Here is a 13,256-nt window from a genome sequence, read left to right as displayed (position 1 = left end):
CACAACAGCAGGCTGAAAGTCTGCTTGAACTTTTGAGTCCAATTCCCACAGCCAGGGAGAAGAGGGATTTTTATCTCACCAGCACATGAGACTGATGACACTTCCTTTAAATCTCACCCTGCTTGGTTTCTTTATCAGAACAAGAGAGATTTCTGAGTGAGGAGTGGGTGGGTACCCTGTGGGAGGTTACACCCACCTCGTCCAGGTCAGGGCTCCCCAGCAGCCTCCTGATGCAGGCACGAGGGGCTGGGCTGTGCAGGAAGCTCAGCAGGATGGAGGAAAACACAAATCTTGCATGGGGAGTAGGCAGGGAAGAGGGCAACCACGGCAGATGGCAGAGCTGAGGCAGCACCCAGTGGCTCGTGCTGCATGACAAGCTGTCAGCTCTATGGGAACAACAACCCTATAATTACACACAGCCCTCACACCACGGCTCCCTGCATGGAGAATCCCTCCCCACAGCCCCCAGAGCCTCAGAGGCACCAAAAGAAGGGTGTCACACTGATGCCTTGAAGGGCTTACCTAAAAACAGAGGCTAAAGAAAATTAAGGGAATAAAAAGGAGTTATATATATTTTTTTAAGAACATTCAGGTACATTTAGGGCAGACAAAGCCCCCCAGGGGCTGCACCCAAAAATGGATGATGGCTCAGGGTTTGCACACTTTGATCAGTTTGGTCCATTTGCATCTTGGGGGTTCATCTGCCAATTCCAGCTCCAGCTAATGAAGTCATTGAGCCCCAGTTTGCTGCCCCAGCTCCCTTTTGTTCCCATCCCTGGGGCCTGAGGCAGTGAGGTGTCCTTGATTGCCAGGCCTGGAGAGGAATTGCTGTGTCTGCCCCCAATGGGAAAGCAGCAGCTCCCACTGTGTGTGGGGTTTGGAGTCACACACCAAAGAACTGCAGGGTTACAGACAGATGGAAATAGAAAAGCTGAAATCCTAAGGCATCAGCACCAGCAAGGTGCACTGGGCAAGCCTCTGGGAGGGGAGAGGAGCTTGTGCTGTGCCCGAGCTGCCCTGGCCCCATCCCTGCCTGCGGCCAAGGGCACTCAGAGCTCTGCCCTGCCCTGCCACCTCCCTCACCACATCACATCACTCAGCCAACACTGAGAGCATCTCTGAAAGCCCAGCACACACAAATCTCCTGGTTTAATGCCAAGGTCCGAGTCAGAGCAGAGAGTTTAGAGTTTACACTCTTTAAGATCTATAAAATTAATTACTGGTCACTTGACAAAATAAATTGAGCCTATAATAAGGTTTCTAAAAATGCAATTGGTGTACTTTGTTAAATTACATTTGTACACAGTAGCAAGCTCTTCCCTGCCTTACACCTCCCCTAATGCTCTCCTCAGCGAGTGTAAGGCTGGCAGAATTTAACCTCTAATATAAAAGTGGCATGCACTTATTTCCCTGGGGAACTGACCCAATCCAGAGCATTGCCTATTTATAGCACTTTCAAAAATAAATCCTGAGGCAAGAGAGTAGAAAGGCTGTTAGGAAAGGCTATATTTGTTGATAAAACTATGGATAAAAGTAATATAGCTGTGTGTTCCCATCCAAAGTTACTTTCAGTGGGTGTTGTAAACTTTAAATTGTTACTAAAACTGTGTGCCTCAGGACTAAAGTGGGCCTGAAATCCCAGAATTGTTTGAGTAGGAAGGGACCTTAAATATCATCCAGAGCCATGCCTGCCATGGCAGGGACACCTCCCACTGTCCCAGGCTGCTCCAGCCCCAGTGTCCAGCCTGGCCTTGGCACTGCCAGGGATCCAGGGGCAGTCCCAGCTGCTCTGGGCACCTGTGCCAGGGCTGCCCACCCTGCCAGGGAACAATTCCTGCCCAATATCCATTCCCCTTTGTCCTGTTCCTCCATGCCCTTGTGAATTGCTGCACAGGCAGACAGATCTCCCTGCTGGACCCTCACCAGTCCAGCCCTGAAGGTTTCCTCCCTCCCCTGAAGGTTTTCTCCCAGGTCTCTGGGCCTGCAGGACCGGACGCCACGGCTCAGGACCAGCTCTGATGGCCCCAAGGCAATCCTGCAGCAGGGTGGTGGCTCTGAGACAGCTGAGAGGATAGCAGGGGTGTTGCACAGCTCAGAGCTGTGAGGCAGCAGGAGGAGGATGGGGATCTACTCTGCCTCTGTGACAGCAGCCCTGCAGAAGTCCCTGTTGGAGGGAAGGAGCTGGCTTGCTCCAAACCAGCACGGACAGTCAGACAGCACAACGGAGTGAAGTTCTTTGGCAACACAGATGGGCCCTGAGTCATTTCTTGGATCTGTCTCCAAACACAGTGTGACAGTCAGAGCTACAGTCGGGCTTTGGAAGAGCTTGGCAAGGAGCAGACAGTGATAAATGTGCCAAATATCCTCTGACCTTCCAACTGTCCCATTTCCCCACGGCTTTGCCTGCCTGTGGCTGCAGTTTCTATCAGCTGAGCCCACAGCACAGCCCTGCAGCCCCAGAGACCACTTCAGTTCCTGGTCTGGAGAGGTTTTATTCAAAAAGAATCCAGGATACTTGAGGAAAGCTCACTTGGAGCTGACTCACCGAATAATCTTTCAGAATCACATCCGCATTTGGCCCGGAGCAGAGGAAAGATTAGAAATTCCCCATCTCTGATTCTCATGAATACAGATTTCCATGCATTCATCCCCTGCCCATGGCACTGCTCTGCCCCTGCCACACTGCAGCTGGAGGTGCAGGAGGAGGGATCACAGGGAATGTCTGCCCAGGGAAGCACCCCAGCCTCAGCAGCCGGTCACGGGGGACACGCGGTGGGGGCAGCCAGGAGGGAAGAGACGTCCTTTCAAAAAGAACCACAATCCTTTCATTCTCTGCGTGTTTTTCTGGAGAGCTGTGAGCGTTTGTCCCCTTTCATTCTCCCTGCTAACTTTTATCAGCAGAGAAAACCAGGCAGGAGTGACACCGGAGCAGAGCAGCCTCCCCGCGCCAGCAAAGCGAGACTCAAAGTCACGGCGCCGACTTCCTGTGATGAAATATTGATCCAAAACTCTGTCACACAAGAAGCAGTTTAAAATCACCCTGGTTTTATGTACAAATCTTTTTTTTTTTTCAACTGCAGCCTAGCGCTGCCAGATCACTTTTCTAAGTTACCTATGATTTTAAAATACCTTGTGAAGAATTTCAAAACAAATTATTGCTTTTGGCTGGGAATTTTTAAAATTCATTGTCATTTTTTTTCAGCAGCAGTGAAACAAAAGGAATTTCTTTTTCTTATTCTGTATTATAATGTATCAATCCTCTCTTCTTTATCCTTTGGCAAAAAGGAAAAGAACATAAAATAAATTGGAAGAAGAATTTTCTTGCAGCAAAGTTACCCAAAACCATGATCAATGTTCTCCAAGCAGGAAAATCTGAAGGAATCAAAGGCTTCATGAAACATTCATGGCAACAATATGCTGACAAATAGTTTCTCAGTCAAAACTTTTTCCTGGCTCTACTTAACATGGCCGGTGTGAGTTCAAGAACTCATTTCTGGAGCACCAGAAGGCCAGAGGGGTTTAGCTCATCCAGCTGGGGTTTTTTCCAAACAAACTCCACAAATCCCTTGAGGTCACTTGATGGAGCTAAATAAACTCTCTGCTTCTCTTGGATGTGCTGACTCAACTCCCATCCCAGCCTGAGTCCAGGGAGGTTCCTGAGCTGAAGGACAGCGGGCAGGAGCTGCTCAGGCTCCAGGTATCCATGAGAAATCCCTCCATGACCAGAAATCCCCTTTGGAGCCAGCCCAGCACACCCAGCCCTGTCCCCCTCTGCTGCACAGACCTTCCACACCTGGGCTTTGCTCCACATCTACTGGTTTGATGAATTGTGAAATGATTGTGTGCTGATCATTAGAAAAACTTGCTGCAACAAGGTAAAATTGGGATGAAAGAAATCAGGTGGCATCCCAGGAGCCATCACTAATTATTTGGTACCTAATGAATGACACAATTCGCTTGTTGACCTTGTCAATCTATTCAGAGATCTAACTAATTAATTCAAAACTGAAACTACCAAGGGTGTGAGATGGTTTTGGTGGACTTTGACCCAGAGTGGCACCTACACTGATCCTGGCACGTTGTTAGAGCTCAGTGACACAGGGCAAGAGGCACCAGAACACAAAATGCTGCTCAGATGAACTTGGCAAGATTCTGGGAATAAAATTTCATGGCCTGAAGCTGTGCCACCTTGCTGGGATAGCATCCAATGTCTCCTGTCAAGCTCCATAAACCGGGGTAATGAGTGAGGAGCCCCTGCTGGCCCAGGCAGGGCTCTCGTTAGCCAGCACAGGGCTCTGCTGTCACCCAGGCAGGGCCACACCAAGTCCTCACCTCCCAGGAAGGGACAACTGGCCTTTGCAGGAGTGGCAAAACCCAAGGGACAGCTGAAACAGGAAAGTCAAAATCATTCCTGGTGCCGTTGTGGGAGGTTTTCGGTCATGGCTTTTCATGGTGTGAGGATCACTCAGAGACTCAAGAGCCCTTTGGGGCTCTTCAGGAATAAATGAAAACCTGTGAAAGCTTCCAAGGTGCTTCAAGTGAACAAAACTTGGGTGTAAAACTACACCCTTGAGCCTGGAATCAAGTGGAGACAAAGGGGTGCCAGAGTGAAAGATACCTTCCACAGAGAACGTACTCACTTCTTTCCTTGAACTCTCTCTCTCTCAATTCCACCTTTCATTGATAGATGCAAAGTAAGACTAATGAACTATTGATAACCCTGGCACAAAGGATTATTAGACAAAGCAATTTCATTTGGGGGGCATTGATTTATATGTCACAACCAGAGTACAAATGAAGATGGTAGTTAGGAAGGATGAAGTTGAATGCTAAACAGGTGGGCATCCTGTTCATTCCTAACTCCTGCCTTAAATGCACACAGACACATTCCCCCGTGCCTCTGGATATCCTCTGCATTTAAAGATATGGTTGCAGATTTTCTAGTAATTAATGGCATTTGGAGAGAAACCTGAAGCAACCCAAATATTAAATCTGATGTTTTGAAGGGCCTGAACCTTGACAAGACATCAGACCGAACAGCTGGGTTTGAACCAGGGATTCCCAAAGACACACCAAAGAGATGTCCAGGCACATAGCGAGTCCACAGGTAAAAGCAGGTGAAAAGAAGGGGTTTGTCCTAAAACTGCTCAAGCAAAGTCTGGAACGTGCCTGAGGTGGAGAGATGGAGAGGCTGGAGCAGAAGGATGGGTTTTACCATGGCACACTTCAGTGCCCTGTCTCCCATCAGCCTCTCAGAGAGCTGGAGCCAGCCAGAGCCATGGAGCTTCTGATCAGCATCTGAGAGGAAATAACTCTGGCCCCAAGGCCCAGGCAGCCACTGCTGCCAAATTTTAATTCTCATTGTCTGTGGTGTTCACCTGACATTTAATGTGATGCCAACTGCTGCACTGTGAAACCAGGAGTGAGATTTTTCCTGTGTTGGTGAAACCAGAAGGAAATTTCAACGTCTGAGACATTGACACCTGGTTTTGTGGGCTGCAGAAAGGCAGCCAGCCCCCATTTCTGTCTCTAAAGCTCTCTCCAGCTCTTCACCTCTTAAAAGGCACTGCCTTGGCCTCTCCCCAGCACAAGGAATCCCTCCAGATCCCAAGCTCAGATAAAACAATAGAAAGGCAGTGCCCAGGTGATCTGACAGTGCTGAGGCAAAACCAATATCCCAGGATTTCCAGAAGGCTGTTCTGCTTGTGGTTTCAGTCTGGAAAATGGTAAAATAAAACTGAACTTTAATGAACTTCCAAAGAAAAAAGTTTCTTTGTTTTAACACAAGCCACAAGAACAGGACATTGCCCTACCTTAGGCTCTGACACTCAAGACCCATCTCCAATACTCCAGGGATTAAATTATTTTCTGAAAGCCAACTCATTCCCACCATTATTACTGCTATGAAGCTGTGAGGTTTTTTGCTGCCCCCCCTCCTTTTTTTTTTTCCAAGGCTAGAAATAGATTGAACTGGCACTTCAGGATGCTGAGCTGCAGTTTCAGTTGAGCTCTGTGCTTCACAGAGATTTATCAAAAATGACAAGATTCAACATCTAGGAGATGTCTTGTAGTGCCCAGGAGCTCAAAGAAGATGCAGCAGTTACAACAATAACCAGAGAGAAATAAGAAAAGTGGTAGAAAAAGAAACACGTGGAGATTGAAAATCAAAGCCCTGGCAGGAGTGGGCACTTGTGCTGGTCAGCACTGGCCATTAGTGAGCAAAAAACCACTGCCTGCCTCCTCCAAATGAAGAACCAGGGAAATCAGCCCTTCATTTCAGCTATAAACTGCCTGGCAGGTACCTGTCAGAGGCCACAAGCTGCAGAGGTTTCCCCTGTTCCCTTTGCAAGCAGCAAAGTGCAATTGGGTGGAAGTGATGAGTGTCTGTCTGTGATCACTTCTGAGCTGAGCCATCCCTGGAATAAATCATTAAATCCCATAAGTGCCCTCTCTTTTTTACCCACATGCATGTAAAGCGAGTTATATGTGAAAAAGGCTAAGGAAAAATGGGAATATCTGGACAGTAAAATGTGTGTGAAATGTAAAATCACCTCCTGGGCATGCTCAGCCTCTGCCCGGATAACAAAGCCAAGCAAACACTGGTGGCTGAGAACACCCTGCAGCCAGCCTCCACCATTCCCACTGCCATGGAATCCCGGCACAGGGAGGCACTGCTGGAGACTGGCTCCCACCAGCAGAAGCAGCAGCATCCTTTCAGTGTTCAGAGCAGGAGCAGGAGATAAAATAGAGATAAAATACCTGGGGCTGTTTCCAAGGTATTGTGCAGTGAGTCAGGCAGGTCTCTGCAGAGAGGGACTGGAGCTGGAGACAAGGGCAGTGAGGGAAACTGCAGCAAGAAATGAGCACACCCAGGTCTCTTCTCACAAGTAATGGTTCTAACAAACACCTGCAAGAGATAACGCTGCCAGACAAAAAGGTTGCATAACAAAAAAGGATCTGAAAAAGAAACCTCCACAGTAAAAGAGTCAGGGAGGAGGTTGTAGGTCTCCTAATTCCTTTACAGAGGTCAAAGGCAAATTCCTCCAGGAAGAACCAACACACCAACCATGCTCCCCTCCCCTCCCTGAGCCAGGACCTTCTCCTGTAGAGATGTGGAAAAGCCTGAAGGAGTTAGGCTAATCCAGGCAGGAGCAAAATGGAAATAACTCCCACAAGACCACTGGGAAAACTTAATCCAATCTTCTCTTGTGAAGCAGATATTATTCCCCTTTTACTTGCCTTCAGTGGTGATAAAGTGCAGACAAAGGAGATAAGGGACTCGTACACCTCACATTTCAGCACTCACAGTAAATACACTCCTCGCTTTCGCTTATCTCTCAGCCTGGTATGGATTTCCTTTTAGTAACCTCCTGAATTACAATCAAATTATACTTTCAGGGCCATTGAATTGCATGGCTTGCAATACCTTAATGGGTTCTGTTCTGGCTGCTCAGGAAGGACTTGTAATCCCTGTCTTCTTCTATATTTCAGGGAGCCTTAAGGACGTGTTTCAGTGCCAGGCAGAGCAGCTCAGGCCTTGGCTCAGCAGAGCAAGCGCCACACAAACAGTGCATGGGCAAGAGAGCCATGGCCTGGAGGAAAAATATTAGTAGGGAATGCTTCTTCTTTTGCCTTGCAGTGCCAGCTGGGGTTTGGGTGGCACAGTGATCCCAAAACTCTCTCAGACACGAGTTCTGGGTGATTTAATGGCACGGTCGATACACCAGGTGCCGGCTGGTCTGCAAAATATTTGAAAATAAATGGAAGTTTTAATGCCCAGGAAATGATGCAGAGTGCCACATTCCTCTTGACAGCTTCTCTCTTAGATGGGCTTTTATCCTGCAATAAAGAAGTTGTTGCTTTGTTAGTTATGGGCTCTGCAGCAAACAAAACTCAGAGTGTGGTCGGGAGCTTTGCTGAGCTGAAATCAATTTTTGAATTATACAAACATTTAGGTAATTGAAATAGAGAGCGGGAATAAACACAGGCTGAAAGTCTAAAGAGCCCTCTTGTTCTGGAGAGGATCTGGAAGGATCTCAGGGATGCAAAATGCCCCTCCTGCACCTGCCAGAGCAGGTCCCAGAGCTGCTGCACCAAAGCATCCCCAGGGAATCCCTCTGATCACCCAGTCCATAAATGCTCAGAGGAGAGCTGGGGACATGCTGGGGGGAAAACAGCTGTGCCTTCAAGGAGGAAAGAACACAAAGACCATGGAAAACAGCAAAGCCTGAGATGTGGGGCTCCCTGCAGTGCCTCACCACAGGGAACAGTGCCAGGCACAGGGGACAGTGGGGACCTTCCACATGCCACCACCGTGACCTTGTGGAGCCACCAGCCCGTGACACTCAACGCTTTCCAGCTAAATCAGCAGGTTCACTGAGAAAAACTGCACACTGGAGATAATCAGAGTAGGAACTGCCCCTGTCTGCAGCTAATGGGGGGGAGATAAAAAATCTCCCTCCTGCCTTTATTCATCCTGCTGTTTGTAAAACCTTATCATGCTTTTTCCAATTGTATTCCCAATAAGCCACCAGGTAAGAAATAGTGTTTGCCAGCCCTGAAGAGAAGTAATCTTTGTTGGCAACATTTCTCAGGGAAAAAAACTGGTTCAAATAAGATGTGGGAGGAAATTTCCCCCTCAGACAATTTGAGGAGCTGTCGACAGGCAGCAGATGAAAGGCGAGGAGCGCTGGATGCCGCGGGCCGTGCAGGGAACACGGGCGATGGCTTCAGCAGCTCTGGGTTCAAATGGAAAATTAATTTCTTTCTGAGGGGATCCAAAGTGCTTTTCATGCTGTCCTTCCTTGAAACACTTGGTGATTTAATTTTGCTGAGCGCAGAGAGGGATGAGAAGCGAGTCACTAAAGGAGGAGCTCTCCAAGCACAGCCCGTGCAGCCCCAGCTCCCCAGGCAGCACTGGGGTCACCCTGACCCTCCCAACCTCTGTGTTTGACCACGATATTCCCTATTCCTGTCCTCCACTCGGAGCAGGAATCAGCCTCCACGAGTCAGGAGTTTATTAAGGCAGACAGCAGGATTTCTGCTGGCTGATTCAGGGTGGAATGAGATGATCTCAAAGGTCCCTTCCAACCCGACCCATTCGATCGCTCTGTGATCAATTTTGCACTGGTTTTCCCCCAGCATTAATATTTCTGATGACAAAACAAACTGTGACAGATGTGTTCTTCCTTAAAACAGACATGCTGCCTTAACAAGAGGAGAAAAAATGGGTGAATATGAAAATAGGCATCATGAATATTCAGATACATTTGCAAATTAAGAGACTTCAACTGTGTCCTTGTCCTTTGTGCGTTTTCCACAAATATTGAAAGGGGAACTCTCCTGGGAGAAGCGTTCATCAGCACAGCAAGTTTTAAAGAAGGAGCCCACTCAATCTACAGCAAATATGCACAACATGAACATTGTGTGTATTCACAGGAGGGAGATGATTCTGGGAACCTCCAATTAGGCAGCAGCAGCTTTTCCTATGGTCTCAGGAAAGAACTAAAGAAAAAGGCTCATTTTGATAAATTTTTCAGCACAGATTTTTGAAATGGGAAATACAAACATGAGAAAAAGACAAACTTTGCCCATGAATTATTCCCTCAGAATTGTGAGGGGGATAATGCCCCCTCGAGCCAGGCTGGGAGCAGCAGCTACCCTAAGTCAAGTGTGTTATTAACTGTGTGCTGGCAGCAGCTGAGCCTGTGTGTGCTGGCCTGCCTGAAAGCCCTGGCTTGGGGCCCCTAACTCAGGAATCTGCCTAATTCATTTTTAATAACCCAACCTTCACCTCTCTGTGCAGGCTGACCTGCTCTTGGGGTGTGCTCAGTCATCACCACCTCCCCCAGGCACCCCAGTGCCCCCTCTGCCTGGGGGAGCTGCATCCTTGTCCTAAAAACCCACAGCCATCCCTTTTTCCCTTCCATAAGCACTGCAGAGGTGCTGTTGCTGTGTCAGTGGCTGTGCTGAGACACCCCAAACCCCAGCAGAACCCAAAGCAGCAGCAATATCCCATATTTACCCCTTCAGTTTAATCACCACAAAGAAGGAACACAAGAGCCTCTCCCTGTAATTCCACCTGGAGGCTTTCTCCCACGCTGAAACATTGCAGATTGTCCAGTTTTGTTAGATTTCCCTCAGAGATGCCCAATAACCTTCAAACAAACCCAATTCGTAACAGCACCAGGTGTGCTCATTTCGCTTCCCATGGCAATATGCTGTGAGAGGTCTCTGGGTGGGAGGTAACAGCCCAAACAAGAACAATTTCTGGTTTGCTGGTTTGAAAGTGGAGCTTTCAATATCCCGGCCTGTCTCTGAGTTTTTATTTAACTTGGGGAATTTTTCAGTTTACAAAATGGCCCGACAAGGATAATTAGGGTAGAAACATGCCTGACAATTCCAAATGCTCCCTGTCGAGCATATGGGCTAACACCTATTTTTTATTAATTCCCTGGTTTTCAAAGGGTGATACAGTTGTATTAGAAGCAGTGTGTAGGTGGCTCATTTTTCCCTCCTCACATTCCCTTTGACAGTAGTTTGAAATAACATTCATCAAACTGTATAAAAGAAGTCCAAAGAAATTAATTAAGCAACCTAGAAGGAAAAACAAGATGTCTTTCCAACAGGACTTGCATTATTCAGGTTTATAGTGCTGCACAGTGCAATTTTCTGGGAAGAAAAGGCAGGATAATGGTGTGGCCCTGCTCCACTATGAAACAGCACGTTTGGAGCATCACTGGTGATGAGGAAGTTCTGAAACTGGGAGTTTTAATATCATATTTAAATATCTGTTTGCTCATGTATCATTGCTGGCACCTCCCCCAGAAGGAATTGGAGATTTCTGATCCTCTTCCTGCCCTTTGGCATTCAGGGTTGGGGGCAGAGATGGGAACGCTGTGTTTAATTTAATCTTGTCAAGTGAACAAAATCCTGCTTTTTAAAAGTCCCTGTTATTCAAGGGTGTTTAAACAAACATTGTCCAGGTTTTGCCCAGCAGCCACTCGTGGCACTGCAGGGCTGGATTCCAGCTCTGCACTGTAAGGAGGATTATCCATGGGCTGCACACTTCATGGCACACACTCCATTCCACTCCCTGTGCTTCCCCAGGCTCCTCAGCCTCCTGCTGCTGCCCCAGCTCTCCCAGCCTCACTAACATAGCTCTCCCTGTCCCAAATTCTGATTGAATCCAACCAGCAACACCACAGGGAATCCATCTGCGGCCTCTCCAGGCACAGCCCTGGTGAGAAGTCGTCCAGCCATTCTCCTCCACCGAGCTGCTGCCAGCTCTGGCTTGGTCACAGGGCTTGGGGACACGAAATTCCAGCCACCCTGCTCTGCTCCTAAGGGATGGCCTCAGCACTGCCCTTCCTGCATCCAGCCAAAACAGCCAGAGTGCACCTGACATCCCATCAGTCCCCCAGTTCTGAAGGAATCCTGATTTCACAGGAGATCACTCACCAAAACAAGTTCCAGGTATCTAAACCAATACCCATTGAAATCCGAAAAAGTGGTGATGAACACGTGGGTGTAAAGAGCTCAGGATCTCTTTGTGACTGCTGGCAGCCTCCCAGCTGCTTTATTAAACACAATGCTCAGGTGATTCCTAATTTCGTGTTCATATTATCAGCTGCTCAGGATAATGGCACAGGACAGGCCATGGATGTAACAGCATCGGGTTCTGTCACTCCCAGCTGGAGTTGGAGAATCTGCTGGGTGTAAGGGAGCCACAAGGAAGGGATTAACTGTGATTTATCCAAGAAACTTCCCAACACATCCTAAATCTTTCTCATCAGGTGCTGGTTTTACCTGAGCAACAACCCGAGCTTCTCTTTTGTCCTTCCACAAAAGAGGCTTGAACCCAGCAGCCAGGACAGACTCAGGGCTGCCAGCAGCAGGGCTCCTTCCAAGGGCTCCAGCCCAACTAAACCCAGCTTCCACTCCAGGACAGGACTGAACCCTGGGCTCTCCTTTAGTGCCCAGATTCCCTGGGGCAAGTCTCCTAAAGCTGGATGAGCACTGGAGCACCATGCCTTGTGCCCATCCCAGGCTGGTGCTGCCCAGTCCTGCCCACCAGGACTGATCCTCCCCGTGCTCTCTTCCCTCTGGGCAGCTCCATGGGAAGGCTCCTTCCAAGAGCAGGACTGATCCTCCCCGTGCTCTCATCCCTCTGGACAGCTCCATGGGAAGGCTCCTTCCAAGAGCAGGACTGATCCTCCCCGTGCTCTCATCCCTCTGGACAGCTCCATGGGAAGGCTCCTTCCAAGAGCTCAGGCTGTAATTGCTTGTAAACCACTTAGGCAGTGAGTGATACAGAAATCCAAGTGGTAATTGTGGCACAGGCTTGAGATTAATCTATTTTTGGCTTGTCAGACGTTCTTATGGACCTGATTCAAGGCAGTCACTGAAAGCTGTAAAGTGTCCAAAAAGTGACAGGAAAAAATAGTTTGATTAAAACCATTCCAAAGGCAAATCCAATCTTCAAGACACTCTCTGAAACCTATTGGTGTAGCCTGCAGATGAGACACTCGTGAACATCATCTGAGCAGAGAGCTGGGGAGAGCCACAAAAAGCTTTATGTCAAAAAAAAAAGGTGCTCTAATTTTGGATTCCCAAAGCAGAACTGTGCAGGGAAAGTCAGTGAAAAAAAGGTAACAGGGGATAAGGAGCTTTTCCTGACCCAGGAATCAGGGCTGTGATGACTGAAGAACATCCCACAGGTTCTGTTTTGCTCACCTGCCCTCAGCTGCCACCATGAGATGGATGGACACCTGGACTTGATGACCTTAAAGGTCTTTTCCAACTGTAAGGATCCCAGGATTCTCTGCCTGCCGGATGCACTGTTTGGTGGGACTGAAGAACCCCCAAACCCTTGGTTTATCTCTTTATCTCCCAGAGATGGGAGCACCAGTTCATTATTAGGAACTGGAAACACCTTCTTTCCCCACAGAGCTGCAACCTCTCCAAACTTTCCACCAACTTCCAATTTCTATAACCTCAAGGTCAAGATTACCCTTTATTATTTTTTCCATCATTTCCTCCCCATTTACTTTGGATTAGTGGATGTTCTGTCAATAAGGACTAATGAAATTCCAGGCCAATATAAACTCTGTCTGCTCTACAAATGGTTCTTTTTTCATACAGACTCTCTATGAAATAAAAAGTGACTGATGCCACAATATGCTTTAATTATTTTCTTCATAAACTATCAAATTAAATTTTAAGAAGCTGGAGATGTCTCTTATTAAATTGGGACT

At 47.9% G+C, this 13,256-nt stretch overlaps 1 long non-coding RNA gene across 4 annotated transcripts in view; it reads right to left on the bottom strand.

Annotated features, from left to right (window-relative positions):
• LOC119706229 overlaps positions 1–11,878 on the bottom strand; it is a 49,193-nt gene extending 37,315 nt beyond the window's left edge. For all 4 annotated transcript variants that reach the window (XR_005258455.1, XR_005258456.1, XR_005258454.1 and 1 more), the window contains exon 1: positions 6,760–11,878. This is a non-coding gene — a long non-coding RNA (uncharacterized LOC119706229). The remainder of the gene's footprint in view (positions 1–6,759) is intronic.
• Between the last annotated feature and the right edge of the window lie 1,378 nt (positions 11,879–13,256).

Source organism: Motacilla alba, chromosome 12 (genome assembly GCF_015832195.1).
Source record: "Motacilla alba alba isolate MOTALB_02 chromosome 12, Motacilla_alba_V1.0_pri, whole genome shotgun sequence".
NCBI classification, from domain to species: domain Eukaryota; kingdom Metazoa; phylum Chordata; class Aves; order Passeriformes; family Motacillidae; genus Motacilla; species Motacilla alba.
Note: the sequence above shows the minus strand (reverse complement) of the source record. Positions and strands in the feature narration are given on the sequence as shown.